The 5,334-nt window shown below is 42.6% G+C and overlaps 1 long non-coding RNA gene across 1 annotated transcript in view; it reads right to left on the reverse strand.

Annotated features, from left to right (window-relative positions):
* The window catches only part of LOC103481126 (uncharacterized), a 7,617-nt gene extending 3,319 nt beyond the window's left edge, over positions 1–4,298 (reverse strand). Inside the window, exon 1 of the long non-coding RNA XR_536237.2 lies at positions 3,554–4,298. This is a non-coding gene — a long non-coding RNA (uncharacterized LOC103481126). The remainder of the gene's footprint in view (positions 1–3,553) is intronic.
* Between the last annotated feature and the right edge of the window lie 1,036 nt (positions 4,299–5,334).

Here is a 5,334-nt window from a genome sequence, read left to right on the forward strand (position 1 = left end):
CGGTGACGTATGGAGAGGGGGACGGGGCGGTGACGTATGGAGAGGGGGACGGTGCGGACATGGGCAGGAGGCGGCGCGCAGCTGGATGAGAGGGAGGCGGCGATACCCCCATGTTTCCCCGAAAGTAAGACATATGTCTTACTTTCCCGGGTACGGCTTATATTAGCCGACCCCCCTGAAACCCCCAATACGTCTTACAATTGGGGAAACACGGTAGCAGCTGCAGCCCCTTGCAGCTATCAGTGCAACAAAATGTAGTCCTGCAAGGTTTTTCTCAAAAGGGTTAAATACTACGGAGCCCCTTAGGGGACATTTTTATTTTGCATTCCCTTGTAATAAGTTTTATGTTTCCCTTCAACAAATTAACAAATACACCCTGGTCTATTTCGTAGCTAATAGTCACAAATGTCAATTAAAAATTGCAAACATTTAAAGAGCCTCAACGTTTTAACTCTTTAATGCAAAATATTGATTTCTTCACTGCATGTCACAAAAAAAGACAATAAAAACTGTCAGATGACTTTATTACCCCGTGAAAATAAATCACAGGGTAAAAACAGAAACTTTTTACTGAAGGTTTCATCTTATTAGGGATGGAAACTTCATGTTTGACCTGTTTTGCTTTTGCACATAGGTTTGTGGTGCATTTAAATCCTAAAGAAAAAGATATGAAACTTCAGATATCTCACAAAGGAGATATTAACATACATGCAAAAACCTTAAGATGTAGCAGAAACTAGGGTTTCACCGTAAGAAAGACTTGCAGTATTAAATTATGCCCCATGGACCGATGAGTACATTATTACGAGAGAACGTAAAAGAAAAAACCCCTATGTCCCCAAGGCGGCTCCGTAAAATACCACTTAAAACTCCAAGCTAAAACTTCACCATGTGTCGCTCTGACGCATAAAAGACCCCAGAAAAGCACATTGAGGTTTGTCCTTCACTTCTCTCTTTTATCTGACTGCTGTCAGATAACGGACAGCCTCATCGGCTCATGTGCGGCCTGAAGTCCGGAGCTTTCCGCTGCCTCGTCTGGAGGCCGCAGCGGGACGAGGCTCGTTATTCGTTCTCAGTGAGACGCGAGGCACACGCTCTAATTAGGACACATCTCCTGGTGAGACAGACTGAGGGTTGACTACTCTTCCAGTCTAATCAGCTCTCCATCTCACTATAGCTGCTTCAGAGAAGACTCTCAGTTGTCAAACAGACGCAACAGTGAAGAGCTGGAGCCGAACAACGCTTTCCTCAATTTCACAGGTGTGAAACATGAAAGGCTCCGGCAGGAAGCGGCGTGTTCACCGTTTAGCCTTCTCTGTTAAAAACACTTTCACAGGTGGCGCCAACACCACTCTGACCTCTACGACTACAGAGCTAACAGGCCTGGGCTGAGAAGGATTATTGTTCTGAGCTGGAAAAAGATGAGACTGTGGCCAAATCGCCTGGCTAGCCCAGTTAGCCTCGCTAGCCTTGTTTCCTGCTAATGTGGCTCCAGGTTAAAATTGAGCGTTAGCTAACGTGGACGACCATTTTATCCCTTCTGCTTGGTGAGGAAGCAGTAAGTAAATGTTTTCTGGAGGATTTTTCTTCATTCTTGCAGCAAGATGCCAGAAATGGATTTCAGGAAGACACTGAACCGACGGTGTTGGCGGTAGTGAAACTGCAAAAACACAAAGTCTTGGTCTAGTTTCTCCTGCATAAATAACTCGGTAGGTTTGAAATAAGACAAAACTAACTTACCAGTAACTTTTCAGCAACATGCAGAAGCTTGATAAATAAATAATGTCTTTGATATCGATTAAAAACTTGTTCTGCTGGCAGATTATTTCACTTTTAACGAGACATCTTCTCCATGTTATACGATATTTGCAGAAGAAACTAGACAAAAAACCCCAACAGATTTTGTGTTTTGCAGTGCATAAATAGCTAATATCCATAAATACTTGAGGCCTGCCTCTAAAAACTCTTATATCTGCCTGTTTTACTAGTTCAGTCTTTTATTAAATATATTAATATGAACAATGGGAACCATCTTAGCTCATTACCACAGAAGCTAAAATCTACAGTCTTTCTTATTTCCGGTCTTGGTGGAAATAAAGGGAAAATGATTAACGCTCCTGGATTGGCTGCTCTGCAAAAACCAGGAAGTGGTGTTAAAAAAGCAATGCAGCTAAATATTTCAGCTCCTAGCTGCATTATCTTTTTAATATTTTAGATGTGCTCTGGGAGAAAAATCCTCAAACAAGTGGAAGACCATCTCAAGAAGCTACTTTTTAAGTTTTCAATACGATCCAGTGTGATTCTTTAAATATTTGGATATTTGTGGCAGTTTTTAGTGAATTTCTAATCGATTTTTATGCAAACCACCCTTTTCTCTGGGAAAGCATCAATTATGAGTCATTAAAAAGCAGAAAATCATTAGATTTTTATTTTATTTTGCTTTCAAAGCATTTTAACGTGGAACTATTAGTTATTTTTTTGCAAAATGTTTACATTTCCTCTCAGTCTTCACCTTCTTTGGCGTATTTAAAAGTTTCTTGGCATCACATGCCGCTGCTCGTGAAGAATCCTCTCTGCTGCCCGCTGCTCTAACTCTGGTCTGCAAATAGTTGTAGAGCACGCACCATTACATGCTGGTGACTGTGCCATAGTTGTCAGCACTTCATTTTAATTTGGCTCCTACGCCACTGGTGATTTCGACCACTGGGACACCCTGTCGGCTGCAGAAGCTAAACTATTCTGAAACATTAGGACTGAATGAGGTGCACTGCTGAATCTCTGCCTCTGCAGTGTCAGCTGCTGTCTCATTCAGATAGCAGGGAACTTTGTGCAATCCCAAGAGAACATCACAAGCAGACGCCGAGAGAGAGAGAGAGAAAGAGAGGAGAGAGTCTTAAAATTTGCTGCTGCTTAAATAGAGCAGTATGTAATTTATGTTTTCCTGTAGGCGTGCATTAACACTTGCTGCAGCATTGTTAACAAGTACATGTAAAAATGATGCCAGTGCTGCTGATTTGAGGGAAGATTCCTTTTCGGGAGCAAGCCTCCATCTTTGCCTCATTAAAAATCTAAAAACGCGAATGGTGAGGCGACATCAAGCAGCCGGGATGATGCTGGAGATGAGCTGCACCGTCCCCAGGAACATCATCGTCATCTGAATAAATAAAACGTCCGTCTTCAGCCGCCGTCGAGATTTTGATTTGGTTCATGTAAAACAAACTGATAAGAAGTCGGCTTATACTTTCCTACCTGATTCTATTTAGTTATTTATATTTAAAATGTTCTCAGTGGGGAAAATCTTTGATTACAAATTTAATCCAAACATATTGGCATGTTTGGAAAATTGTTCCATTTAATTAAACTGCTTACAACATGATGCTTATCAAATTATCGTTCAGAATAACGAGCCCCTCGTTAGTTAAGTGCATGTAGGTCATATCCCGATGCTCAGAAAGGCGAAGGAATTCACAAATCCTGAGGGGATTTATATCTGAAAGAGGAAGCAGAGTGTGTGTGTAAGATGGAAAACTAAAAAGAAAAAGAGAGATTTGACCTGCAAGCAATCTCTGGAGAGCCGTCCAGTAGCAGAGCCTAATCAGAGCCCCGGTGCTGCTTGTTCTCGGGGATTGCTTTCCTCCAGCTCTCAGGCCTAATTAGGACCCCCATGTACCGAGCAGAGGGGGCTGCAGCTCATCGCCGACGCCGCTGGGAACAGGCTCACCTGTGCAGGCTCAGAGATGGAGAAACGAGCCGTCGCCGAGAAATGATGACAAGGAGGCGGTCGGACGGCGCAGCCTCCCTCCACCTGGAGGTCCTGCGGGTTTAATGAATGTTGGGACAGAGAGACACTCTGAGGGGAAACGGAGAAGATAACGCACACGTCTGAGTTGAGGGAGGGTCGCGGAGACAGGAGCATCTTTTTCTTCTCTTTTTCCTGCTTTTAACAATGCGCCGGCTGTGTGAGCTAATGCAGGAGAGAGTCTAAACATAGCACAGATGAGAAGTTTCCTCAGCTCGACTTTCTGGATTTTAAATGTCAGGCATTGGAAATCTTCAAAGCATTTTGCCAGCACATGGAAAAAGCATGGAGGAGGGAGATGAAACAGGACTCATACAAATTAAAGCACTTGGCTTCTGAAGTATGAAGAGAACAGAGTGAAAATGGGTGTTAATTAGTGTTATTAGTCAACAAAGCATATTTTCAGAGCTTGAACATCATAAATGTCTCGGCTTTAGGATTAAAGGGGTTGAGCCCTTTTTATTTATCTTAACTGAGCTTAGTGTGGAGAAACAGAAATAAGCTAACAGCAAGGTGCAGGCATCACTCCCACCTCTTCTTAGCATCAATAAAGAGTTATTTTACTGATGCTATGAATGTTGACGTAGAATCTAACGGTGCGTTCACACCAAACGCGTTTTGAGCGTCTGGTTTACGTTGAAAGTCTGTGGAGGCGCGTTTCAAGCACCTAGCATGGCACGATTTGAACCGTTTGACGTGTCCGACGCTCCACATAAACTTTGAATATAAACCAGACGCGCATGATGCTCAAAACGCATTTGGTGTGAACGCACCTCAACAGTTGTATTTATGACGTCGGCTCCGCCTCCAGGCGGAAGTAGAGCAAACCCCGACAGACTGCTATAATAATAATGTTTTGGGATATTCCTCTTCTTCTGAATATTTACGTTATTTAATAAACTATCTTGGATCAGTTGCGTCCTGATCCACACTCCATACCAGTAGGTGGCGGTAATGCACACCATTAAGTTGCTTGTCAACCGCCATTAAAACAAAAAGAAGACGACTGTTATAACAGCAGGGGTAGTAAATGCGTTACCCGAGACATTTTTGCTTCATCATGCTAATGCAGAGACAGTGGGGCAAGAAACTCTCTAACGAGTCGTACATCAGGTCTGTCAGGTTATTAGCGGGGAAATAACAGATAAATCAATGATCAAGCCCGACAGAAAAAATGATGAGGGACATAAAGTCTGGTTGGATGTGAGAGTGAAACATTTTGCATGACAAAACAGGTGAGTAATTATTTAAATAATACCTGCTTGTGAAAATCTGCCTTCAGAAAAATGCTTAAAAATAAACCGTAGCATAAAACTGCGCAAATGTAAATACAATAAAAATGTTCATGCTGCCATAGAGCTACCGTTGGAATCTAGACGCAAATCCAGCATAGACCTTCACTTATTAGTCCGGAAATGACCAGATGTTTAGCATTGGTATCTTAATCAGACTGAGTTGTGTTTGTTTGACGCTTAGCTGGTAGCCTGGAGCCGTTAGCATTGAGTCGTTAGCTATTAGCCTTGAGCCGTTAGCTA

This window comes from Poecilia reticulata, linkage group LG19, assembly GCF_000633615.1.
Source record: "Poecilia reticulata strain Guanapo linkage group LG19, Guppy_female_1.0+MT, whole genome shotgun sequence".
Lineage (NCBI taxonomy): Eukaryota > Metazoa > Chordata > Actinopteri > Cyprinodontiformes > Poeciliidae > Poecilia > Poecilia reticulata.